The sequence below is a fragment of the Mus musculus genome, chromosome 19 (assembly GCF_000001635.26).
Source record: "Mus musculus strain C57BL/6J chromosome 19, GRCm38.p6 C57BL/6J".
NCBI classification, from domain to species: Eukaryota; Metazoa; Chordata; class Mammalia; order Rodentia; family Muridae; genus Mus; species Mus musculus.
Genome location: NC_000085.6, coordinates 57,252,347 through 57,280,054, shown reverse-complemented (window position 1 = coordinate 57,280,054; position 27,708 = coordinate 57,252,347). Strand labels below are relative to the sequence as shown.

General features: G+C 45.8%; 1 protein-coding gene and 1 long non-coding RNA gene across 7 annotated transcripts in view; one reads left to right on the top strand and one right to left on the bottom strand.

The window, feature by feature from the left end:
• Ablim1 (actin-binding LIM protein 1) overlaps positions 1-27,708 on the top strand; it is a 282,612-nt gene that overhangs the window by 35,290 nt on the left and 219,614 nt on the right. The window contains exon 1 of one of the 6 annotated variants that reach the window (NM_001362446.1): positions 5,387-5,880. The exons of the other annotated variants lie outside the window; for them this stretch is intronic. The gene's annotated coding sequence lies outside the window, so the exon portion shown is untranslated. Of the gene's footprint in view, positions 1-5,386; positions 5,881-27,708 lie in introns of those variants that run through there. 6 annotated transcript variants of the gene reach the window in all.
• On the bottom strand, positions 3,003-6,095 carry 4930449E18Rik (RIKEN cDNA 4930449E18 gene). Its single transcript, NR_045319.1, has 3 exons — positions 5,986-6,095; positions 3,538-3,658; positions 3,003-3,162 (listed from the first exon to the last, which is right to left on the bottom strand). It is a non-coding gene; the product is annotated as an RIKEN cDNA 4930449E18 gene (long non-coding RNA).

Here is a 27,708-nt window from a genome sequence, read left to right as displayed (position 1 = left end):
TGGTTTGTTTCTGTTTGGCTTGGCTTGGTAATCAACCCTTGAATTACAATGAGGATTAAGTCACTGAGACCACTTATTACAACCTTATTTATGATGTCTTTGCTTTAATGCTAGCAATAGTCCTACCCGAGGGCCAGGCTCTTTTTCACAGATGACAGATGATGGAATAGTGGACTTCAAACCCAGTACATTCTGGTTCCTGGGGTGGGGCACTTAAGGTCATGTGAATGGTTCTAGAACCTGTCTAGCTTCTGTCTGCTGAAACTCCAGCTCTTTCGAAGCACATTATATAAAGATGCGGCCTCGTGGGCAGATTTAGAAAGAACACAGCCCTATGAATGGTAATAAGGGTGAAATTGGTGAGGAGGGCCAAGCATCTTCCTTCACTGGCATTCTTGAGTCTGAGGCACATGCATAGAGCTGTAATTACCCTTGGCTCGTCGTGTTCTGGCTTGGCAGTGTGGCACCAACATGACCACAGCAGCTCCTTTACATCAACGTGTCATTTGTTTGGTTATTTGGAGAGAAGGTCTCACCATGCACTGTAGCTTCTAATTCCCTAGGTAGACCAGGCAGGTCTTGAACTTGTGGGTCTAGGAAGCATCAGCCCTCAGGCCTACTGCCTCTGCCTCCAGAATCTGTAATCACTGCTATGCGCCTCCGTGCCTGAACACGTTTAATTGTAAGACCTGCATGGTTATCAATGGAAGCTCCAAACCGAGGGTTTCCAGTTGTCTTCCAAACCCTTGATACAGATTAAAAATGGGACTATCTTCTTGTTGCTGACCTATGCTTAAAAACAAAGAGTTTAGCACTCTGTTGGCATCACAGCTACCCAAAGAAATAGTTTATCCTGAGGCAGGTTGATGTTGTCCCAAATATAGTGCATCTACTTCTCAGCTTGTCATTTCTCTCCACCAGGTACAAGTTCACTAAGTAATAGGGACTTGAGCAGCATGGTTCGTGGGGATGCTCTTGGGGTCAGGGCTTCTGGGCTATTCAGTATCACTGTACATATTTGAAGAGCCCAGAACTCATTTTGTATATGTGCCACACGCTAGCTTGCTATGTGCTGTGTATGGGGTTTCAAGCAGCTTTAAGTCCTCTATGAAACCAGTATAGCTAGTGTGTTCACTCGGACACTATTCCTGGGACAATGAGATAGCTCAGTAGGAAAGAACAAAAGCTTGCTACCAAGCTGGATAACCTGAGTTTAATCCCCCAGACAGGCATGATCGACCGAGAGAACAGGTTCACAGGAGTTCTATGACTTCTTCACATATGTTATATGTATACACACACACACACACACACACACAGCACATTCGCACACACATGCACATACACACACGATGAAAGGAAACTTTTGAAAGAAACTATTGCTGCCAAAGGCCTTCTAAACCTTTTTAGAATGTTTATTTAATTATTAGGTGTTTGCTACATTTTTACCAGCTGGAAGGTGCTATCGTAGGCCCAGTGAGAGACGTGCCAAACTTTACCCTCAGGAAACGTGTCTTGGAGTTACCAGGCTCAGCTTTTCTATGGAAAAATCCTGTAAGCAGTAGTCTCTTGCCAGCCTTCTGGCATGAACGCCCTGCAGGCAAGCGCGTAACATCAGCAGGAGCCCAGTGGACCAGGAAGGATTCTTTTCACAGACAGCCGAGTGGGACCTCAATGGCCTGACAGGATTTGGGAGGCAGTGAGTTAGGAAGCATGTCTAAGAGAAGAGGAGGAGGAAGGGGACAGAGTATGGGTTGGAAAGACGGAACCCCAGTTTGAATCAGAATGAAGATGTAGGGGGACTGATCCACTCTCACAGGCCTTGGAAAGCTGGGTGGGACTGTGATGTGGAAGGCTGGGTGTGAAGCTCTGGGTGTGAAGCGCTGGAGTTCGGACTTGGGTAAACAGAAAGCATTTGGAGTATTTCTGAGCAATGTGATACTGTCATCTAAATGGTGCATTTGATGGAGAACCAGACCCAGGGTGAATAAGTCTGGGAGCAAGAGGCAGACAGTGAACTGTGTGTGGCAGGGTACCCTAAGTCTAGTTACTAACGTAACATGGTCCTAAGCCAGGCACGGTGGCAAATGTCTGTAGTCCCAGAACTCGGGAGGCAGAGGTAGGAAGATCACTTGAAAGCTTGAGAGAGAGAGTACTGTGGGCAACATCAAGACCCCAGGAAGCTGCAAGGACCTGAGATAGGCGCTGTTGGCAAAGAAGCAAATGACGAAATGCTGAAGACCAAGACGTCCCACCAGAAGGAACCGGTATTGGGCAGGCTTGTTCATCTGACATGGTTGGACTTGGCAGAGGTAGGGAGTTTGCTAGTTATTGGAACAGATGCGTCCTTTATCTAAATATAAAGTGACTGAATTCGAATGTTGTAAATCAGTTTTCCCAGACACCCGCTTCTGTTCCTCGGGTGCTGAAGAAAATGGGGTGTGACTTCTCTAAGAATTCCTCTCAGCAGGTTCCAGCTCACAACATAAATAAATAACTTCGGCCCAGCGTGCTACAAGAGGTCTGACTCTTACATTGTTGAGTATGGCTGATTAAATTAATTCCAGAGGCTAAACTTTAGATCTTCAAAGGGCACGGTTTTCGCCTGTGGTACAGCATTTTAGTGGCTGAGAGAGAGGCCATGGAACCAAGTGAGCTTTGAGTTACGGTATTTCTGTCCTGATGGACACGCTTTTGAAAAACCTGTTTTATGTTTCTAGCCAATTTGGAAGGTTCGGAAATTCTCTCTGACTTCCCTGCAGCCTTAATCAGGGCTCCACCTCTCTGTTCTCTCATGGCAGCCCGATTACCCTCAGTGCCCAACTCACGCCACCCGCTCATGCCAACTTATCACTAAAATAGTACCTGTCCCTTGCCCAGAGTGCAGCTAAATGATTTTGTTCATGAAGAAATGTCCAGATCCTGTAAGTTCACATTCATGGCCCTATGCCATGTGATCCTGCTGGCTTTCAGGAGTCATATCACACAACCAGTGGGTTCTAGCATAGTCTTTATTATTACAGTCATACTAAATGAATGCAATAATATACACTGAAGGAGATGAATGTTAAACTAGGTTTCACTGGGGGCTGTGGAGGGCTCGGGTGGTTCATAAACTGCCTGCTGCTTGAGCGCAAAGACCTGAGATCAGATCCCAAGTGCCTGTGGAAACAAACAAACAAAAACCAAGTGTGGGGGTGCACTCCTTCAATCCCAGCATTGTAGGGAAGAGAGACAGGCATGGAGGTCCCTGCTCACTGTCCAGACAGTATAGACAGATCAGTAAGCTCTAGGATCAGTAAGACATCTTGTCTCAAAAAATAGAGTTGGGAGCGAACCCTCAAAACATTAAGTATCAGTTTGCCATATGACTTAGCAATTTTACTTCAAACTATAAAACGAAGAAAAATGAACACACCTTTTTTTTTTGAGGACCTGACTTTGCCCCCCCCCCCAACCCAAATTAAAAACAAGAAGTTTGGTGCTGGGGAAGCCATGGTAAACATTCCCCAGGGCTCACTGTGCAGCCAGACTTACCCACAACCTTGGTGAGTTTCAGAGCAGTATGAGGCTGTCTAAAAATGAACTAATAAAGTATCCAGCAGGCAGGAACATTAGCAATGGCCTCTACACATGCATATCTGCACACGTGTGTTATCTGTGCACGCAAACACACAATTTGTGTATAAATATTTATTGAAGCATTATTCATAATAGCAAAAATGCTTGAAATAACTTAGAATGTGATGAGTAGATACATAAATAATATATTGAGATATATAGATAATATAATGTATTATATATATACATATATATAATACTTATCACTAAAAATAGCGGAGTCTCAATGCACACTGTAATAGGGGTAGAGTTTGTTTGGTGAAAGAAACTGGAAACTAATGTCACATGCTTTACAATTCTATGTCTAGGAAAAAATACCAGAATCTACAAGAGGGAGACCATGGAGTGAAATATAGATATTTATTGCTAATCAATATAAACTGTCTTTTAGGGGCAATAGCCATGTTTGGGGATTATATAGTAATTAAGGTCTCACAACTTTATGCACACAGTAAATTCTACCAAAGATTCTTGAAATACTAACAGGATTGAAGGGTGGGCTGGGTACTGCGTTCAGTCAGAGAGAGGGAGGGGAGGATGAACTGAGTGTGACCATGTGAGGTTTATTTAGGAATCAGGCTAGTGTGTAACTGCAGAGACTCATACATGCCCTGTGCATTTATATAAGTTTAGCCTGCGTTTGTTTAATTTATGGCTCAGTTACATAACCCATCTGGGATGTGCTTAGGCCTCGGGACACTGCAGTGACTGATCACAGCTTAGCAGCTCATCTGGAGGTGGAACTGGTGCTCAGTATAGGAGGCAACTGTTTATAGTCCCCAGCTCCCTTCAAGGAACACATTCCTTGAGTACACGTTAATTTAGAAAAGAAACATCCCTTGCTATATAAACAGTAGAGCAATTTTTTTTTTTTTGACAAAGGATGGAAAACTACCGAGATAGGTTGTTTCGCTCGGATGAGGTGAGGGTTTAGTGACAAGCTACTTCTGTTCTCAAAGCGCGTATATTCCAGAGAAGTAGCTGGAAGAGCCAGGAAACTGTGACTCTTCAGCTGGCTCGTAGCTTCACTAATAATTAACCTAATGGGGTGAACAGCTGACCAGAGGGCAAAGTAGTCAGAAGAAGGTTATGTCAAAATGCTGCCTCCTCCCTGGTCCCCATAACAGAGTCACAGCCTCATTTTCTTGGACTCGGGTTTAAGAAACACCCTGGGGTTACCGCCATTCCTTAGCTGAGTTCCGCGGTTTCCTACACCCCGTGTCCTGAAGGCAGTTAACAGGATTCACAGTCCAGGTCTTAAACACTCACTCACTCAGTGGTTACTTTCAATTTAGGAATCAGCTGTCAACATTTGATTCTCAGGGCGTATTTTTATTTAGCTCCAGTCATGTGGAACAGAAGCCTTTAGTATTTTCTAAGGGTCTGTGTTTCCTCGGATGTCCCAGAGTTTGATGGTGTCAGCTCTGGAGCTAAGGTGGCAGTCTGGGCCAGCTGGAAATCTGGTGTACTTGGGGCTTAAGGACAGAAAGCAGGTACTTTTGGAATCAGCCTGGAGTCACGCGTTTGCCCTGCCATTTCTGTTAGCATTCCTTCTAGGCTCCGCCCCACCGTTACCTGGCAACAGCCAGGTACTGCCTGACTCACTATAAAAGGGGCTGCTTGCCCCCTTCCTCACTCTCTTAATCTCTTACTCTCTCCTACTTTTACCCTCTCTGTCCTTTCTCTCCCCATCCTCCTCCCCCTTCTCTCCCCATACCGCCCTCTACCAAATATATTCCTGGCTCTTTCATTTTTATAAAACGCAGCAATTCGCTCATTGAGATAACTCAGTGCAGATTTTCTCTAAGCCTCAGTTTCCTCGCAGACAAGATACTGTAAGCAGAGTACAGAGGAACGGCAGCCCAACCTGAGAGGTGCTGAGCAGGAACCATGTTACCGTTCCGTTTAGAAGCTGGAAGGGTGCCTGTGTGCGCAGCAGAGGAGGCAAGCTGAATGACTGCGTAGACACTGACTCCTCCTCGACCCAGCTGGGGAAGAGCAACCTCACGAACACCTTAAAGTGCTCGGAATACCCAGAAGACAGTAGGAAAGGTGGGGTGGGCACCTCGCTGCATAGGATTCTACACCTTTGCCACACTTGCTTGTCACTTTAAAAGTGAATATGGTTGAATGACTTAACAGGACCCTCCCACAAACCCACAGTCTCTTGTCTCCAGAAGTAATTACTGTCTTGGCCTTTGGTATTACTGCTGCCTTGTTTTCAGAACGTCTCCATTTGTGTGCTGATCAGCAAACCCTGTAAGTCGATGGTCAGAGTGGTTTTTCTCCTATGAGAGCACATAGCTTTCCTCTTCCCCCTCCTCTGCTTCCTCCCCTGACTTGGAGATAGAACCCTGTTCCTACCTGTTTCTATAGTCCATTCCTCTCTACTCCTCCCTCCTTTCTTAAGAAGTGGGCCTTCTCATTTCTGCCTTCTAGGCTGGCTCCAAACTCCCAGGTGCCAGAGATCCTCTGGCTTCAGCCTCCCGAGTTGCTGGGATTCTAAGAATGCTGCTGAGCCCAGGTTCTCTTTTTTCCTGCTGACTTGTGTTAGTTTCGACTGTTCCTGGTGTTGATGGATATTTAGAGGCACTATCACTCCATTTTTTTTAAATCTCTGTGATTCACTGAACAGTCTTACCTGTGTCTTGTCCCCCACTACCCAGTCCTGAAAGGGCAACCCTGGACCAACATGCAAAGTGAATGGACCAACAGGAACTACTGGGGCTTTGGGTTGAAGGTCTTCCCTTTCAGTAACTATTCACAGTTTGCCCTCAGAAGTACTTGCATGGGTTAATCTTACCCGCAGTGTAAACACGTCCTCAGTACTCCACAAAATCCCCAACAGCAGCCTCATCGGGCTTGAGGGTGGGGCAATATCTTACTCTCAGTGTATTTGGCATTTTCCCAGTTACTGAAGAGTCAGAACATGGCATGTTGTGTGACACCATCCCAGGGAATGTGAATAAATGTCTGCTCACCCCAGATTGGGATCTTTCCTTTCATACTGGCTGGGCGTGGCCCCTGTGTAACTCTGCCTACGCTTGCCCCTCCCAGCGTAACTCCTCCCATGCTTGCTCCTCCCAGCCAGCGTGTTAAAGGTACCTGCCCTATATTCCCTTTCCCTAGACCCCAGATTTCTGCAAAGTTACAGATTTCCAGGGTTACAAATAGCCTGCGAGTTTTTTTTTTTTAAAATAGGGATTTGCCCATCCATCCTCGTACCCAGAGCTATATTCTGCCCCTTGCTCATTTTGATGCAGCAATTTTGAGCCTCTGTGTCTCTGGCACATTTCAGCATTTTCTACTGTCAATTTCTCTTCCTCATGAGACTCTTGGCCAGGAAGAAACAAGTAAGTCGTCACGAGGCTGCTGTGCTGCTCTGCGCATGCCCAGGGCTGGGCACCCGAGGCTCACTAGCTCAGGGACCAGTTCCTGGCCTATCAGTGAGGCAGACTGGAAAACAGTCATTTCAGTACCATGTGTTCAGTGCTACAGTGAGGAGATATGTGCATCAAGCTATGGTTGGAGGAACAGGGCGGGCATTAGTGCAGCCCTAGCTGGGTCTGAGAGCTCGAGTGGAATTTTGCCAAAGGGAAAAAGCAGACAAGTGTGACAGGGTGCGGAGTTGTCCTCCCCAGACCAGCCTGTGGCAGCAGGCATCTCGTTCCTGGCTTTTCATGCCCCTGGGTAAAGACAAAACATTATCTGCTTAGACACCACAGCATTCCTGTAAACTAATGCGTTAGGGACATAGAAGTACCATAAAAATCTGAGTGCACACATGTGTGCGCCATACGACGTGGAGTACGACTACTGCGCATGCCAGACAAACGCCCTGCCGCTGAGTGATTCCCTGAGCCCCTTCTCTGCTTTATATTCTTTACTTTATATTTTGAGACAGTGTCTCACCAAGTTGCCCAGGCTTGCTCTGAACTTAACAATTCTTCTACCTCAGCTCTGAAACAACTGGAATTGTGGACCTGTGCCACCAGACCTGGCTGACATTGTATTTCTTAATGAAGGTTAATGGTTCATATGTCTGGAATTTATCAGGACAAAATATGACCAGACAGTAGGATCTGATTAGAAGGCTTAAGAATGATCTGTGCAGGGTAAGGCAGTCTCAGAGTCTTTTTGGTCTGATGGGTGGTTAAAGCCAGAACACACGGTCCGAGTGGTCTGTGCCGTGCTTCTGCCCAGGCTCAGAACATAAGCAGGCCTCCTGGGACCTGTCAGAGTTTCTGTCCAAGTTCAAGGTCTCCTTGTGATGCCCCCTCTCAAGAGGTGGTACTTGCCTATCAGGAGCTGTTCATTACAGAATTGTTCCGAGTGGGATCCAGCCAGGAACTTGCTTGGGAAGACAGTTAATCTAATCCCACCAGCCTCTGAGACGTTACCGGTCCTATTAATAAACAGCGCGGCAGCCTCCTTATCGTGCCTGAGCGCAACCTCTAACGCATTCCCAGAGCAGGCTTCGTCGAGCCGCAGTGACATTTGCTATGATCCTGAGTTTTCAGGTAAACTCGGGACCTTTGTGGAACAAAGCAGGCACTGGGCTCTGGTTCCTGGCTGGGTTTCAGGTTGTGTCACCGCTGGGAATAGCTGTCACTGCGGGAGCACTATCAGCTGTCCTTCTTTACCGGTGCATCTGCATTGGTAGAGAGTGAAGGCGCTGCAGGTCTGCCGTGGAGAGTAAGGACAACAGTTTGTGGCCCGTCTTGTACAAGAGGCAGATGACTTTGGTGATTTTGTTCTCTTTAAGATTAAAGTTTTCTATCTCGGTGCTTCTTAAATTTCTTTTTTGAGAATTTCATGCATGTCTACTACCATGTTCTTGGTCTCACCCACCTCTCATTCTTATCCTGCAACACCCACCAGAACCTTCTAGCTCATCTTCCTCAACACCTCATGTTTTCTTCTTTTAAAATTCCTTATCGTTATTTTAACCCACCGAGTACAGCTAGTATTTCCCATAAGCATGCCGGAATACAGGCAACTTTCCAGTAGCCACATCCCTCCATAAAAGCAAGTCTTCCTTCCCCAGTTGTCTTAAACTGCCGATATCTTGTCAGCTAGGGGTTGGGCTTCTGGAGAGAGGAAGTTTAGCATGTGTGACAATATGACTTAAAGGTGACTAGAGAGATGGAAACTCTCTAGTTAATTCAGCAGACGCTTAGCTTAGTATGCGTGAAGCTCTGAGGGGTAAAGATGGGGGGTGTTTACTAGAAAGCCATTTCCTCCTAGGCATCTGTCCCTTCTAGGCCATCAGCTAGAGTGGGCTGGGTTGTCGAAAACGCATTTATTAGAAAGGCAAATTGCGCATAACACTCGTGTACTTCTTCGTGACTTCTTTTGTAGGATTAGCAATAGAGAGTAAGTATTCTGAAGGGTCTGTGGAGGGCAAACCTTTTTCATTTACTTAGAGAGTTAAGAGGCTGACGTGGGTAACATGGGCAGACAGGACTGTTACGACACATAAACCTTGACCAGCGTGGCTGACTTTGTTACCAAAATAGCCATTGCTTTATGGAGTGTGCCTGGTCCCAGCTAACCTCTCCTAACCAGTCTGAGGAGAGCAGAAGTCAGTGACCTTGATGGACCACTTCCACCTGATGCTCTAAAGCTGTGTGAAGGTGAGTGAACGAGAGGACTTCACACTCAAGACTCACTGTGGCTGTTCAACCAACTGAGTGGCACAGAGCAGATCCTTTGCTTCAGGTGAGACTGGATAACCTTCCTCTCAGGTCCCGCCCATCCCATACATAAACTACCCAGTACAGCATCTTGGCCACAGTAGCCAATGAAAGCATGCTCATTTCACACTATGTGCCAAAGCCTAAGCCTTGATTTTTCAGATGGAAAAGCTGTAGCTGGCATACATTCTATCACTTAAAGTAGGGAGGTCAAAATTCTAATGCATTCATTTTCCATCATCCTTCCTACTTCTCATTACAGTGAAGGCCATTCTTGCCCGGTTTTCCCATGGTGGTGGCCATTGTCAAAAAAATATCATACATGCATAAACAATGGCCTCACTCGGTGTGTGGCTGTGCAGTGGGGTGTATTTCTGTGCTGGCTACTAGAGGAAGCCCTATCTCTTCAGTTCCTTGTGACATTTTCCCTCTGTGTGTGAGCGCATTCACAGCTTATTCTTCCTGCGGCAAGATAACACAGTTCTTGTTATCTTGCTTTTCCTTGTACTTTTTAAAAAGCTTACGTCCATGTTGAATACAGACTTGGGTCATCTGGATGATACTGGGCAGACACGAGTACTGGCAGTTCTTTGCAAAGACTACATTTGGTTAGGAATCTAGGACTTCAGCACCTTTGAAACTGCAAGGGATTTAATTATTCCTTTGGCTTCTAGTGTGATTCCCCCTGGAAGACCTTTGCGTTAATTATAGGTCCTGGGGACACTTGGCAGACACAGCTGCTGCATCGCTCTTCTGGGGAGGTAATTAATCGCTGGGCCCACTCTGGCCCCATTCTTTGTCATCCTCATGAGTAGGATTAGGGGGAGGAAGATTTCTGAACAAAATGAAAGCATGTGCAATCACACACACATCCATGCATATATAATAATTAATTATAAAAGTTATTTCTGCATACAGCTTCCCACCGTAAACCATGGGCGCAGGCTGGGACTTTAGACCAGCATCACAGTCTTAGCCTGGCATTCATGAGGCCTTAGGTTCAATGTCTAGCACTGTGCCAGAAGGAGAAACAGGTGGGAAAGCGAGTGTATGGGAGGGGATGTAAATCACGCCATCCTTTGGGATTCATTCCTGATATTTTGCAAATCTTTTCTGAAGGGACACTGAGTTCACGCACTTCCTTCTTCACACTACTCTCCTTTATCAGTGTACCTGAACCCGAGTCTCAAGAGAATTCGGCAGCTTCTGTTTTCACAGCGATTTCATAGTTACTCAGCTGGAGGCAGTTTGCCCCTCCGGGATATGTGTCAATGTCTAGAAACATTGTGTTTACTGCAATGGGGGAGGGGTGCAACTGGGTTGCTCTGGATGGAAGAACCTCGCCAAACACAGGGCAACACTCAGGCAAACCCCAACCCCCTGCAAGGAACTATCTGGCCCCAGATACCAAAGGTACAGGGGTTCAGGCTTCTTTCTTAATTTATCTAGCTGGACAGTCTCTCTATGTTGTTAGTTTAGCTGTTGGTGTAGTTGATGGACAGGAAAGCCCATTAAACTATCCTCAAAAACAAAAAGGAAAACAAACAACCACAAAACCACCACTGCCATCATGTCTAGCTTCTTAGGATGGTACAAGTATATACCACCACACTATATCATCAGTGATGGGTGTCCTATCCCCTCTACTGCTGCATCCACAACCACAGGTGGTGCAAAGGGTTAAACAGACCTTGGCTGAGAGAGTGATGGGAACACTGTGGTCCTTGCCATCTGTGAGATGGACTTACAGCCTTGGTCTCCATGGAAACTTACATATCTCTTTGATGGCATTATGGTAACAACTTCTGTGACATCCTGGTGTTCCTGTGTTAGCGCCATTAATGGAACTCACTGTCTGACCTGTATTTTCCTACTGTTACTGTTGATAAATAGGTCTAAGCAGTGTAAACCGTTGCATGTACTTGGCCATGGGCATTTGTAGAAACAACTAGCACAAGTGAGCCTGGGGTTGGAGAACTAGCTAGAACCATGGAGTAGAGTATCATTTGTTCTTAGCTTTGGAGTTGTTTTGAGTTGCCATATTGTCTTAGCCAGGGTTTGTATTCCTTTACAAACATCAGGACCAAGGAGCAAGTTGGGGAGGAAAGGGTTTATTCGGCTTACACTTCCACATTGCTCTTCATCACCAAAGGAAGTCAGGACTGGAACTCAAGCAGGTCAGGGAGCAGGAACTGATGCAGAAGCCATGGAAGGATGTTCCTTACTGGCTTGCTCAGCTTGCTTTCTTATAGAACCTAGAACTACCAGCTCAGGGATGGCACCACCACAATGGGCCCTCCCACCACTGATCACTAATGAAGAAAATGCCTTACAGCTGGATCTCATGGAGGCATTTCCTCATGGGAGCTCCTCTCTCTGTGATAACTCCAGCTTGTGTCAAGTTGACAAACAAAACCAGCCTACACACACACACACACACACACACACACACACACACACACACACACAGTGTTACTATATTGCCCAAACTGGCTTTAAACTCCTGGGCTCAAGCGATCCATCCTGGGTGAGTTTCCTGAATAGGCAGGACTATGGGCATACACCACTCCACTCAGCCTGTTCTTGGAGACTTAATGCATTCGGTTCCCCTCAGACTCCTAGATTATCCTTACTGGAATAAGATGATTTTAATGTGAAAATTTATACACACTTAACATCATAGATGTCCAGGATGAGGTGTACCAAGTGTCAGGAAATAGCTTCCCTAGGAAAAAAAAAAAAAACCCTTTCATGTTCAGAAGGCCACAGGCCACACAGACAGTCCCATGAAAAATGTTCCTTCTTCTTGGGGACACTGTGGAGCATTGCTGCCCTTCCCCCCTCTCTGCTGATTCAGACTATACCCCCGTGAAGCCTCGCCTCTTGCCTACTTGCTGCCCCTGAGCAGTCACAGCCAGGCTGGAGGCATTGGCTGTGACAGACAGAAGGAGCCATTCTTCCTTCCTCATCTTGGCTGCTGATGCTGGTTCTACACCCCTCCACCTCCTGGAGGATTGGTGGCATGTCGGCTTATAGGATTTCAGATGACTGTCTTGAGATGTGGCAGTGAGCCAGGCAGGGGGAAATGGAAAATACTTTTTAATGGGGTCAGCGTGATTTTTCTGCCCATTGTAGAAGCACTGCTTCATGTTGGCAAGGACAGGGAGGATTCAGCAGGACTCATGCGATATCCTTGTAGAATCTGGTTGCTCTGACAAGAGTCCCTACCTCTTAGGACTTATTTGCTACAAGGTAGTCTGTAGCATGCTACTGTTACTCATGTTTGTCTTTACATTGTATCTGTGGTAGCAATATCCTGTTCTTGGTGTATAAATATAAGGGTTGTTTGGTTTGGTTTGGTTTGGTTTGGTTTGGTTTGGTTTGGTTTGGTTTAATGAAAGACCATGACTCTTAGGCTGTGAGTCTGAGGACAGCCCGAAATTGCTGAGAACTTTTACATCTGCAGCCCTGGGATCACGGGTGTGTCACTGTGCTCCATTTACACTGCACTGGGAATCGAACCGATGGCTTTGTGCATGCTAGGCAAGTACTCCACCAGCCAAGTCCCAGCCTCATCCTCAAATGAAAGGGTCTTGCATGTTTTGAAATGACTAATGACCCCCCCCCCCCACAGAGGACATGTTACCTTCAAGAGTTCATATGGACTTCAGTGTTCCTCCTCGAGAGCCAAGTCCACCAACGTGTTCAGGAAAAGGGAAGTTCCTGGTGAAGACTAAGGTCATGTAGAACATTGTTGATCTCCGTCACCTGCCTCTTGGTCCCTCTGTCCCTTGCCTCACTTGGCAACCTAACCATGAGAGAGCAGCCAAGTAGCTTTACCCTCTATGCCCAGAAGGGTGATTGTGTGGCTTCTCAGGGAAGAGGGATTGCTGGGAAATACGTTTCTTTTAAGGAATGTGATTTGCTTTCTGTTTGGCTTAACCTGGTATGTATGTTCTTACTAAGGAAAGAGCAGAAGATCCCCAAATTCCCTGGCTTCTTTCTCACAAGCAACTGATTTTCCTTAGAAAGAATTGAAGGAAGGGGGTCGGATAGTGATCTTAGGTGTGTTTGTGAGAGGTAATGGTGTTTGGCTAAGTAATTAAGAGGAAAGGGCGTCCATTCTTCAACAGCCCCGGGATGACTGGAATTTTCGTTCTTGGCTCTCTATTCCAATTCTCCTGGCCCTCAGCCTGTCTGGTAATTCTTTTTCCCTCCCTCCCCTCTCCCCATCACATAAGCAGGCCTGTGCTTACGTGGAAATTCATGAGTTTATTAAACTCATTATTGTTGGGAATATAGCTCGGTTGGTAGGGTGCTTACCAAACATGCATGAAGCCCTGGATTCCACCCCCAGGACCTCATAAACCTGAGGAGCTGGTCTGTGCCTCTAAATCCAGACACTGGAGGTGGAAACCACAAGTTCAAGGTCTCCCTTGGCCAGAGAGGGAGTATAAGATAAGCCTGGCCTACACTTTCAGGGCTGTCTCTACTTGGCCTTTTGTATCTTTTCCTGGCTTCATGTTTGGTTCCCTCTTCTTCTAATCCCCCTTTTGTTTTTTTGTAAAGATTAATCTTTTACTATGTGTGCTTGTGTGTATCTATCTGTATAGAAGAGGCCTGTCATGAAGGTCTGAGGCCCTGGCTCTCCTGGAGATGGAGTCACAGGGCTGAGAGTCCCCCAATGTGGGTGCTGGGAGTCCAAACCATGCTCTTTAGAATAGCAGTACACACTCCAGCCTCCCTTTTCACGTTCCTGAGGCAGGGTCTGTCATAGTTAACTTTTTAATTACTGGGATAAGATGCCATGATCGAAGCAACTTATAGAATAAGTTTATTTGGGGATTATAGTTCCAGGGTGTCAGAGTCCCTGATGGCCAATTAGTAAGCACACAGCAGGGGCAGGCTGCAGGCAGCAGGCTACAAGCAGACCTCACAAACAAGAGAGAGAAAGGGAGGGAGGGAGGGAGGGAGGGAGGGAGGGAGGGAGGGAGGGAGAAATTCAGGGAGACTTTTCAAAAATCAAAGCTCCCTTTGGCAAGATCATACCTTCGAATTCTCTGCAAATAGCCACAGATGCCAAGAGTTATGGGGGATAGCTCATTCAAACACTCTTAAAGTCACATTCTATAGCCCAGGCTTCCTGCCTCAGCCCCCTCTCCACCACCACCCCAGCGTTGGGGTTATAGGTGTATGCTACAAGGTCTGGGCTTCTGGTTTTCTTTCCTTTTTTCCTCCCCATTTCTTTTCCCTTCTTCCTTTTAGAGTATTCTGAAGTTGATATCAGGTCATCATAGAGAGGAGACCGAGAAGGAGGAATATAAGAAAACACAAATTTAACTTAAACAAAATAAAAATGTCTCTGCTATGTAAGAATATATAGTATGGAGTCAACTTATTTGCATCTTTCTACAAGTGAATAACTAAATGTTAAATAATCTAAAGGTTTTTCAAACCTGTAAACAGTTCATGTAAAATTATCTATTATTGACTTTAGTGTACCCAATTTCTGTGACTGTGTGAGCACGTGTGTGTGTGTGTGTGTGTGTGTGTGTGAGAGAGAGAGAGAGAGAGAGAGAGAGAGAGAGAGGACTGTACATGTGAGTGTGTATGTGTAAGGGTGTGTGTGTGTGACTGTGAATGTGAGTGTTTATGTGTGGGTATATGTGTGTGTGACAGTGTGTGTGTGTGTGTGTGTGTGTGTGTGTGTGTGTGTGATCCAAGATAAACACAGGAGCACTTAATACTTTGGATTCCTCTGGGCTGCCTGATCAGGCCACAGTTGGAGAACTACACCATAGCACCTGTGTATTGCATTCATCCCACTGTGATTTGAGGATGACAGTCACAAGAGTCACAATGTCGTCTTGTGTCTGGAAACCCTGATCTTTCTCAAGTGCAGCTTTCAACTCAAGATGCCAGGATCCTGTCAGGGCCAGTTGCTGACGATCTTTTTGAGTGTCTGCGTTTGGCGGGGATCTGGCGGTTTAGCAGAGCGGGCCCTGGACTCGATGTCTAGAGGATTATGGAGTGAGTGCAGTTTGCTTAGCTGTCTGATGTGAGAGAAACAAGCGCTTAACCTCGATGACCTTGGTTTCCTCGTCTTTAGACTGAGCCGCTAAGTTGAAGACCATAGATGTTTCATATTCTAAAGCAGTTAATTAAATTACCAGCTCTACTCCTGTGACTAATAAACAGGAAGGGAAGGCTCTTAGTCCCCAACAAAGACGCCCAGCAAGGCCACTATGGAGAGTGCGCTCAGGGCAGGATGTTGGTGGGGGCTGATAGTACTTACTGCTGTTCCTCCCTGGGAATTTCTGGGAGGCTTCTTTCAAGGTCAAGTTAGCATGCTTTCTTCTTACTTTGTCCTCTTTGAGTGTCCACTCGCCGTACTGTTGAATTGTATATTAAGAGAGAAACCCCATGTTTTGTAAAACAGGGGTATAATCGCTTCCGCGATAGGCACCGGAAGTGGCTTCAAGATGCGTGGATGCTTCGCTGGAGATTGTTCGGTTAATGGAAGGAGGGTCTTGTGAAAGGCTGCCCCTGCAAGGGATGCGCCTGCTCACTGAAGCTGGTGGTTGGACACGACAATACGGTTCCAGCTCCTTGGAAGCGCTTCCGTGTTTGTAAAAGAAAATGCAACAAAGGAAAGTTCCAGGCTTTCCCTGGGTGCAGACCAGTGCAGGAAATGCAGTTAGAAGCCTTTTTAATTTTATTCCCTGGGAGAAAAAACACCACTGAGGTGACTTCTGTTGATTTTTCCTTTCCCTCTGTCTTGTGCTTGACTCTGACTCCACTGGAATGTGCCGTTTATGGCCAGAGATTGATGCTGCAAAGTTACGGGGGTACTTTCTCCCCATTCCACACCTCCTGGGAATGTGGTCCCTTGAAAAGCAGGTGATTGCAGCTGCCTCTTACCCATCCCTCTGGAAGATGGGTTGTTCTGTCCTGGATCCAGGGCAGGGACTTCAGCCGTGCACATCTGCCATTTTCAGAAAGTGCCACTCGTGTCCCAAGAAAGTGACAGCGTGGCGGGAATTGGCACCTTCTTCCAGGTTGTTTTCTTCTTTCAGGACTGTGTCCTCTTGTTAAACAATGAGCTAGATGTAAAAGGGCTCTGCCCTGGGAGCGGCGACATGGGAATAACTGAGCAGGTGCATCCTTAATGGCTGGAACCATAGAGGGAGACAGTGGGTAAGATGCACTTACAGAACTCACTGGCAATTTAGCTGAGCAGGTTCAACATTCCATCAAAAGACACCCGACCTCCCCCTCCCTCCCCCACAACCCCCTACCCCGTCCCCCGCACCACAGTTGCTCTTAGAAGCACCTTAGAAGTGTTGATGAGCGCCACATGACCAGCCTTGTCATTTCTAGTTCTACCCACTTAGCTTTGCTTGTTTCATGATATGGCATCATGAAGTAGAAAATGAATCCCTTGAGGAGCCTTGCACGTTAAGGATGCCTTGGCGCAGTGCAAGGAATCTTACTGAAGCTAGCCCAGAATAGGCTGTAGTCTTTTCCTATTAAACTTCTTATTTTGCACTGTCATAAAATACCCTGCCTGAAAGCAAGTTATGGAAGGAAGTGTTTACTCTGGCTATGGTGTCAGAGGGAAGGAGTCCATCATGGCTGGAGGGGGTGGGGGTGGGGGGCAGGAGCATGGCAGCAGGGGCTGTGAGCTGGCTGACAACGTTCTCATTCATGTTCAGGAAGCTGAGAAGGGGAGATCAGGAGATGGGTTGAGGCTATAAAAACTCAAGGAAGCTGTGTACTTCCTCCAGCAAAGTTCACCTGCTAAAGGGTCCATGGTCTCCCCAGAAAGTACCACCTACTAGGGACCAAGTGTTCAAATACTGAGCCTGTGGGAGACTTTCTCATTCAAACTACCACATGTGCATTTATGGATGGAAAATTGTTTCAAATCTCAACATTGTAAAAAGGAACTACTACTGCTTTTAATAAGATGTACTTTTAAATTAAATTTAAAAATATTTTACATTTATTTATTTATTTATTTATTTATTTATATGTATGTGTGTGGGCACATGGGTGCTCTGACTCACCTGTGGAAGTCAAAACAGACTTTCCACGATCTGTTCTTACCTTCTTCTGTGCGGCTCCCAGAGACAGCACTCTGACGTCAAGCGTGGCAGTCACCTGTACCTGCTGAACCATTTCGCTGACCCTTTTGTAGTTACCGATTAATTTCCTTACTTGACAATTTCATAAAGTATATAATGTATTATGATTATTCTTTCTACCCAGTCTCTCTTTTCACCCTCCCACCTGTGTCCATTCCACACCCCTCATCCCTGCCAGTCCTTTGCCTGGGTGTATTGTGACTCCTTTTGTTTATCTAGGGTCATCTTTGTGACCATTGGATAGAAACTCTCTGTTGGAGCCTGCTGGGGGCCATCAGTGTATATAAAACGAAGAACATTGGTTCCCCCTGCCCCCTTGTCCCATGATCTATCAGTAGCAAATATTTCAGTGGTAGGGCTGGAAACCCGTCCCTCCTCTGCTCATGGATACATCTTCCCCTTCATTATGAAGAACCACAGGGCGGTCATGTGAACACCTTCCACCCCTCAACTCTGGCTCCTGTGCTGTGCTTTGAGAGACAATTCTCCAAGACTAAATCATGCTGTGCTATGCTTTGAGAGGCAACTTTCCACACCTGAATCAGCGGCTCCATTACTTCCTGCACCCTGTTGAGTCCAGCCTTGCTTGGTCAATGTTCGCTCCCAGCAGCCGAGATGCAATGTAGGAGAGTAAATGTGCTGTGACCCACCTTTAATCACAGGGCTTTCTTGCTGACATTTCCCGACAGTATATTCTCAGGTTGTCATGTGACACTTGTTTTCGCAATACTTTCTATATATGGAAGAAAATGCCCCCTAATTTTCTCTCTAGCATAGTTGGCTGAAATTGGTCTTTATTGTTGGAGCTAGGAGATAGAGAACAAGTGATTCATAGAGAGATATATTCACGGCTACAGTTTCAGGTCTTCAGATACCAGCGTTTGATCATTTCTGCTTCATAAGGCGCTCACTGAAGTGGAAGGCCTGTTTATGATTTCACTTATTTCCTTATGAAGTGTATTCATGACTGGCGAGCGTCCTCTGTGTTCAGCGAGGGTGAGCACGGGGCTTGCAGGACCTTGCTTCGGCGACCAGCCTGTTGCCTTGTACTGTTGGAAGCTCGTTTCCCTTCTGATCACTATTTACTGCAGTGACAGACGCCATAGGCACATTCAGATCACGCGTGGCCTCTGGGCTCAGGGGAGCACAGGAGGGACGCAGAGTTTCCTGGATGTTGTTTTGGTATTTTGTATGAATAGCCATCAGTAACAACTGTGCATGGGAGAGACTTTAAATACAGCCCATGAAACTAAAAATACCGCTAACTGCACTTTCACTAGCCCAGGTATTAAAAAAAACCCACAGGTACAAATACCAGTGACAATCCATAGCTGACCTAAAAGGGAAGGTAAGTCTGAGAAGAGATAACTCCCGTCAGAGACTGGGACTAAAGTATCTTTTGAGCCTGTAAATACAGGTTAGGACTTCTCCTAGGACATGGGAAGGGGCCTAAAGCCCTAGAGTTTCCTGATGTTCACACAAACATCAAGAAACCCAATATGGGGGCTAAAGAACTAGCCCTGCTGGTGAAGACTCTCCCATGTGAGGGTGAGAACCGGAGTTCAAGTCCCAGAACCCAGGCAAAGGCCAGTTGTGATGGTGTGCACGTAGAATCCCAGTGCTGAGGAGACAGTGATGGATCTCAAGGCTCCCTGGTCAGCCAGCCTAGACAGATGTGTAAGCCCTGGATTCCACTAAAAAATTCTGTGCCCTAAACAAGGTATATGGACTTCTCAAGTGCAGCACCTGAGGTAGACCTCTGTTCTTCATACTTATGAACACCTGTCCACAAATGTGTACTTATACACAAATGTGCGTGTGTGTGTATGTGTGTGTGTGTGCACGCATGCAGGACTGCACACACATACACTTGGGTAGGCCTTGGGAAGGTCAGGGAAACTCACCTGGAATGACCTTATGAGGGGAAGATTTTAGGTCTATTGTTTGTCTGTTTGGGGAATATCAAGGTTTGTATATGCTTGGCCCAGGGAATGGCACTATTAGAAAGTGTGGCCCTGTTGGAGTAGGTGTGTCACTGTGGGTGTGGGCTTTAAGACCCTCATCCTAGCTGCCTGGAAGGCCTTCAGATGAAGATGTGGAACTCTCAGTTCATCCTGCACCATGCCTGCCTAGATGCTGCCATGTTCCTGCCTTGATAATGGACTGACCCTCTGAACCTGTAGGCCAGTCCCACTTAAATGTTGTCCCTGTAAGTGTTGCCTTGGTCATGGTGTCTGTTCACAGCAGTAAAACCCTAACTAAGACAGGAAGTGCTAGGGATGGAAGCCACGGGGGGGCGGGGGGGGAGCTCATGCCATGCAGACACTCTACCGCTGAGCCACACGCCCATTGGGCATTTGTAGAGTTTGCTACTTGCATTGGTTACTTCCCTTCCTTCCCACCCCTCTTCCTAACTGCTTTTCCTTTTCCTCTGTTGTAAATGTGGTGGGAAGAGCATCCAGAGAGGGTTTGACTGAAGGAGAAGACTGATATTGCTTCCAAGCCAAGAGACTTCACGTCCTTTAGAGGATGGACCAGCCATATTTTCAGCCCTGGAATGGGACCTCCTGAGTTGTTCCACTTCAGAAAGGGCCAGAAGTAGGCTCTTTGTCTCGGTGTGCCTCAGGGTGCGTTTCTTTGCCACCAATGTCCTCACGGTGGCTCCCTTCCTTCTCAGCTGGGAAAGGTGTTTGGAAGGTCCCATCACCATGAAGTTCAGACGCACAAGCTTTATCTGTGTCACTGCCTATAGATGACTAAAAAGCCTGCTACACACAGGTATCTTCTCCTTTGACGTGGGGGGTCTCACGTAGCCTACATTGGCTTTGAACTTGCTGTGTAGCCAAGTTTAATCTTGAATGTTTCATCCTCCTACCTCTACCCCCAGAGTCCTGAGGTTGCAGGAATGTACTACCATACCTGGTTATAGTTTATGTGATACTGGGGCTAGAACTAAGGGCTTATATGCTAGGTAAATACTCTACCAACTGACCCACATCCTTAGCCCCAGATGGGCTTTGAAAGACAACAGTAGGCCAAAAGGTAGAAAATGGAGGATATCAGTGGTAATTAGCTTCTAATAGTTATTCTTTAGTTAGACGTGGCAGTGGGACTGGTAGTCAGTATGCTTTGTCCTGGTAAGATTTTTTTTTTTGTCAATGTGACATAAACCTACACATATCTGGTATGTTATTGTTCTGTCGCTGTGAAGAGATACCATGACCAAGACAACTTTTAAAAGAAAGCATCTTGTTGGGAGTTTGTTTATGGTCTCAGAGGGTTAGTCTATGATCATCATAGTGGGTTCTGACTCATAGTCAACAGGCAAAGAGTAGAGAGCGAGAGAGGGATGAGAGGGGGAAGGAAAGGGAGAGAAAGAGGGAGAAACTAGGCCTGGTATGGCCATCTGAAACTTCAAAATATACCCCCAGTAATACAACCATGAGACCCAGGAACACATCTCTTCCAATACCTCCTATTCCTTCCCAAACAGTTCCACTCACTAGGTACCAAACACTCAAACACGTGGGCCTATGGGAACTTTCTCATTCATATCACTGCAGCTGGGAATTTTAATTGAGAAAATGCCTTCTTAAGATGGACTGTAGGCAAGTTTATGGGGTTCTGTCTTGACTCATGATTGATGTGGAAGGGACCCTGCTGAATAGAGTGCTGCCGTCCCTGGACAGGTCTTTCCTGGATGGTGTAAGAAAGCAGGCTAAGTGAGCCATAAGAACAAGCCGGTAAGCAGCACCCTTCCACGGTTTCTGCATCAGTTCCTCCTCTGGGTTCCTTCCCTGACGTCTCTGGATGATGAGATGATGAATAAACCTTTTCTTTCTCAAGTTGCTTTTGGTCCTGGGGTTTAATCACAGCAATAGAAACCCTAACTAAGACAGCACCCCTCCCCCAGCTTTGTAACTGGTAAACTTTGGGACCCGACAGTCTCTGTTTAGTGGGACTTATGTGGCTAGTGACCATACAGAGCTCATTTGGATGATAGCATTTTGATATCCTTTAATAAAAGGATGACTAAAATTAATTTTACCTGTTTCCTTTTAGTTTTTCTGTGCGGTCACTAGAAAGGGCATAAGTAAGTTACTTAGGTGTGTGTCAGTCTACAAAGTGCCTTTTTACCCACTTGAAAGCCACGGGGTAATGCCCTAAAGGCTTCCTGGAAGTTTGGGGAGTGGTTGTTTTGATTTTCCTTGTGGCTTTGGTTGTTTAGTTGAACAAACCCAAATTTAATGAATCAGAGCAGCAGGCTGTTATTCTCATACAACAAATTAGACTTGGGATAATGGAGCCCCAGGGATGTGTCCCTAGTCAAACTACAAAGCAAGAAAGTGAGTTCTCAGCTTTTAGGAAAATGTTGCCACCAAAGGTCACTTCTCTGTGCCTCTGCTCCAACTGCTGAAAGTTTAGGCTGGCGCTTGATGTGGCATCCGTGTGGGAAGCATAACTCGCTTCCCCTCAGACTGTTACACTCTCACAAGAACAAAGTTCACCGTTGATATTTACATCTCCTCCCCCCCCCCCCCCCGCCACCCTGTTACCATTCGTGTACATATTGACTGTGTATCAACTTGTTCCTCAGGGTCAGATTTGCTATTTCATTTCCAGGAGGCATTCGTAAGGATAGTAAGCGTTCCTGGAAAAAGCTTGACAACAGGTCAGTAGATGAGTTGGCACGAGTTCTGCTAGAGATAATATTGTTGCTGCGATGTGGGTGAGCGAGGAACCTTGCAAAGCAGTGGGGCGATGTCTACTCCAGAAAGAGAGCTCCTGCTTAAATGGCTAGAGCGTTCAAGGGCTTCCCGCTCTTCACTTCTCACTGAATTGATTGGAGACAGTGCTGTTCCTCGTCCCTATCCAATTATATGTTGTTTTTACACAGCGGAGACTCAGCCTCCTCCTCTTGAGGGTCAGATTCTGGGGTGTCATGAGAAGGGATGGAAGACATGGGATCAAGGTTTAAAGACATCAGCTGATGCACACTCGTCGAGAAAGAACTGTGAGCCCTGTGGATCTGAGGTTTCGGAATAAGCCTTACTTGCTAGTTTTCTCCCTGGGAAAATAACCCAGTGAGATGAATTGACATTGGAACCGCTTTCCCACGGTTACCCCCTCTCTGTCCTTGCCTTCCATTCTCCTGTGCATAAAACAATGCATTTAATAAAGCCTTTTGCATTGAACATGCTTATATGAATTAACATTAATTAATTAATTAAGGTTCTTGAGACAGAGCCTCATGTAGCCCAGGCTGGCCTCTAATTCTTTTTGTACTTGACTGGCCTTGAACACCCAATCTTCCTTCCTGAGTCCTGGAGTTATAGCCATGTCTCACCAGGCCTGGCAAAATGATTGTGTAAATAATCTTTCTTGGAAGAAGAGGTAGCCGTATTGTCTTAGTCTTCTTGTCTTAGCTTTGTTCTAATCCCCAACATGGCTGCATGAGAAGTTTGTGCGAATCCTGTGTCCTTATGAGAGTCTGTTTAAACTTTTATCAAATGTATACCTGACTTCATGTGCTTTCTGCTGATCCCCTCTGTTTGCTTATCTCTAGATAATCGCTGTTTGCTTGCTTGTCTTCGTTAAGGCCAGCCCTCTGCTCACAATAGCCTTGAGAACATCCCTTCCCAAGTACTCAAGTCTGCCTTGTTCTCATTCACATTCTGGCCACGGGACTCATCCCCCCACAGACCACGTCGGGGCCCCCAGAGTCTCTGTTGACTTTGAGTTAAGAAAGGATATCCCAGAGGGATTATGGGATTTGTATCGTAGCCTCACACCTCATTAATAAAGTTCTTTCCAGTAACTGCATGAAGCCATAGCTGTTGCTAGGCGCTTCCAGCCACGTCAGGTTCCTTTCTTCAGTTGGGGTTTGGCATTTAAAAATTGCTGTTTTTCCTCGAGAAGTCTTAAGCATGGTGATAAAACAGCTCTGTACCTCAGACAGTGTGGAACCTTTGCACGTGGGGCATGGACCAGACACTTTGGGCTTCTGTTTGAGCCAATCAACATGTGTTTAGTCCAAGAATTAGCCTGGACACAGGAGAGAAAGAGCTTAGAGTTTTTACTGCCTCTGTGTGGTAGTTTGAACCCATAGCTTGTCTTTCAGCATTAGAGGGCACTGAGGCTGGTCTCCTCTCTTTATTTCAGTCAGTGAGTGACTGAATCTATCTTTGGGAAGAACTTGTGGGTTCTCTTTGTGACAGGGGCTCTTCACATTCCCTGATAAGGCATGGGGAAGACTTTGGACTCCACAACCAGACACTCAGGATAGGGGAGCCTGATTTGCCCTGTCTATTTAATCCTCCCTTGCCCCAGAATGACCAAAGATGGCCTTTGATATGAATAGCTATGTAGAAAATGATAAGAGATATAAATTATCTATAATCAACCCAAGGAATGTTTGAAACAGGCATGAGTAATCTATGCCAGTGTGTACTGATCATATGAAACTCTAGATTATTAGCTGGCCAGGGCAGATTCATAGGTTATTCTATGAATTACCTGTGGGAAACATAACACAATAACTTTTTAAAGTCCAGATTGTTTGTCTTTCATAGCATTTATTATTTTGTGGTTTGTTCCCTCAAGTCCTATTTTCTTCAGTACTTTTACATGAAGGCTGTTGGGTTTTGTAAAAGGCCCTTTCTGCGCCTACTGAGATGAACATATGATTGGGGTCTTTAAATCATTTATATGATTTATTGCATTTGTTGATGTAGTCTGTTGAACCTTTTCTGGGTCTCTGAGATAAAGCCAACTTGGTTTTGGTGGCCAAGGTCTTTTGAATGGGGGCTTGTATTCAGCGTAACAAGTGTTTGATTGAGTTTCTGCATCCGTGTTCGTTGGGGATATCGGCCTGCACTTGGTTTTCCTTGCTGTGTCTTTACCTGGTTTCTGTATTAGAGTGATACAGGGTTCATACTGGACGACAGGCGCTATGAAGGGGGAATGGAGAAGTGGGGGAGGGGTCTTGAATTGGAAAAGAGGGAGAAAGTGTAATTCAGGTGAGAGGGGAAAAGGAGAGAGAAAGGACACCGAGATCGTCTGAAGAACCATGGGGAAGCATTAACGTCCCACAAAGAGAACGCACGGACCCCTCAGGCATTAAGATTGGGTAATCACACTCACTCTGAAAGGAGTCAAGTGTCTCTTCTCAGGAGAAGCCATGGAGGCTTCCTGTGAGGATCTGATTGTCCAGTAGAGGGTAGCGGAAGACCATGCCCCCAGCCCCTGCTGGGGACACTTCTGGGCTCTGTTCAGATGAATGAGCTGGCAAATGGCTTCAAATGTGATCCTAACCACATAGCATATATGTAAGCTAAGTCTGAAGTCTGCAGAGTTTATAGGGCGTGTGCTGAGTAGCGTGTGGAGCAGTTGTCTCTGAGCAAGCAAAGAAGACAGAAGCCCAACTGTAAGGGGTTGTTATGCTGTGGTCCCCAGCAGCAAAGACCAGGGACATGCATTGTGTTGGGAGCCTGGTGTTGCCACTGTTGAGGAGTTGAAGAGCTTTAAAAGAAGTTGTTCACATTTCTCATCCGTAAAATGGGTCGAAGGAAACGCCTACTTTTTTTTTGTTTTTTTTGTTTTTTTTTGTTTTTGTTTTTTTTTTTTTTTTCCAGACAGGGTTTCTCGGTGTAGTCCTGGCTGTCCTGGAACTCACTCTGTAGACCAGGCTGGCTTCGAACTCAGAAATCTGCCTGCCTCTGCCTCCCAAGTGCTGGGATTAAAGGTGTGCACCACCACCGCCCGGAGTAATCTGGTGGCAGTCAGTTTAAGCTCTACGAGGGCCGAGTGGGATCAGGAGGGCTGGAGGAGAAATGAGCTGTGAACTGAGTGTGGAAGGTGAACGAGGTTCTCTTGATAACTGGGGGACAGTGGATCTGTCTGGGAGCATGAAGGGAGTTCTGGGCTGAGAAACAGATGATCTTAGTTCCAAGGTTGCAAAACTCCTTTCCGCAAAGGATATTCCGTGCGTCATGACTGCTGGGTCTTACTGAGATAAGATTCTATATATACATCTATCTGAGGGATTTCCAAATGCCCTATTTCTTCTGTGCACTCCTGAAGTTCACGTATTTCAAAGCAGGGGGAATCACTGACATACTTCTTACTTTTGAGGAAATCAACCCATAAGATACTGTTTAAATGGTTTTCTCCTGGAGAACAGCGTTTTAAGGACCTTTCGATGCCTCATGGGTGAAGGGGCACCGTGGAAGTGGAATTGAACAATTATGTTTGTCAACGGTTCTTGCTTCATCCGGGCTGCACCATCCTCAGAAGGTCCCCTTCTCCTCATATGTTACTTCATACACATTCACAGCAGGCCATTAGGCAAAGGCAAGGGACAGAAGTACCACTGTTGTAAAACACAAGAGTATCTTTTACCATTGAAGATGCCTTCATCCTGTACATTATTCTCCAGTTTGACCTTTACCGGATTTTTACGCTTCATTTATTTCATTAAAACCCTTGAATAACTCATTAGTGTACCTGTGCTGTTTCAAAAGATAACACATTAGAGATTATGTGTCATTTTTTCTTTTTGACTATTTACAATAAAGGTTTCCCTCTCCTGCAGTGCGGTATTTAGAGAGAAGAGCTTGAAAACAGCAGGCTAACTTCTTGGCAGCTTGTTACTGAAAACGGAAGAATGAAATATAAAACATCAGCTAGGCCAATCTCTAAAGTTCAAAGTACAATTCTAAACACCTGGGCATGCATTTTTAAGAGTTTAAATTTTTAGAGTATATTTTTCCTTGTAGATGTTTGAAGATTTTTTTATTATCAAAAGTAAATAAGATAATATTATAAACTCATATTGATCTTGGTTTTTAAGATTTTTGTTTTTATTTTATGTGTGTGTGTGTGTGTGTGTGTGTGTGTTTATGCATGTGAGCACAGGTACTTGCAAAAGCCAGAAGAGGCGCTTTAGACCCTCTGGACCTATACTTTCAGACGGTTGTGAGTCACCCGACCAGGGAGGGTGTTAGAAATAGAGTTGAGTCCTCTGGCGTGCTCTTAGCTATTGAGCTATTTCTTCAGCCCCAACAACAGACTGGAACTTAAGACTTTTATTTTTGTTATTATTTTAAAATTGTGTGTGTGTGCATGTGTGTGAACGTGGCTATGTGTGCATGTGTGCAGGTGCCCAAAGAGGACAGATGCCTTCCACCCCTGAAGCTGGATTTACAGGCAATTGAGTCACTTGACATGGGTGCTGGGAACGGAAATTGTGCCCTCCAGATCAGCAAGCCCTCTGAACCGCTGAGCCATCTCTTCAGCCCTGTGAGCATATTTAAAAGCTGTTATCTATGAATGTGTTTCGGTTCTCTTGGATAAACATCCAGCTTGCTAGGTCGAATGTTAGGTAATGTGTAATGCTGGAAGGGTTGGTAAAACTTTTGCTAACAGTTAGGTTGCTTTCCTTTCTTACTGGGGCTCCCCACGGATGGTATTTTTGTGGGTGTAATGATAATGGTTTACAGTGATTTGTATTTGTGCCTCACATTGACCTGAAAACCAATTCTTTGGGAAGTTTTCGTGTGTGTAGTATAGTAGTCAGTCAATTATGACTCTCCCTTTGGGGGCTGTGTGAGTGTTACATGCTCTGTGTCTGTGTTTAGTTTGGCAGACATTTTCTTCCAGCTTGAAGTTTTGTGTGCACTGTGCAGGAGAGCCACCCCACAGCCTACGTGCTAGCCAAGCAGCCCACCCCTGAGTTATGGCTCAAGTTTGTGGCCTTACAAAGCAGGCTCTTCCTGTGTAGCTTAGGCTGGCTTTGAGTTGTTCGACAGCCCAGGGGGGGGGGGGCTTGAAGTCAGGAGCTTCTGCTTCCAGCTGTCAAGGACTGAAATGGTAGGCAGTATACCGCCATACCTAGCAACTATGTTATTTTAAAATAATCTTTAAACTAATTATGTATGTGGGTGGTTTGCCTCCATGTATGTTTATGTGTCACATATGTGCCTGAAGCCATTAGAGACCAAAAGAGAGTGTTGAATTCCATGGAACTAGAGTTACAGACAATCGTGAGCTACCATGTGGGTACCAGGAATTGAACCTGGGTCCTCTGGAAGAGCAGCCAGTGCTCTTAACTTCCGAGCCACCTCTCTAGCCCCCAGTGATGTTCTTAACAGTAGCTTTTAGAGAATTGAAGTACTTAAATTTAATGAAGTTAACCGTGGTCCATCAGTTGTGATTTTAGTATCCCATCTGAAGAATCTTGGTCC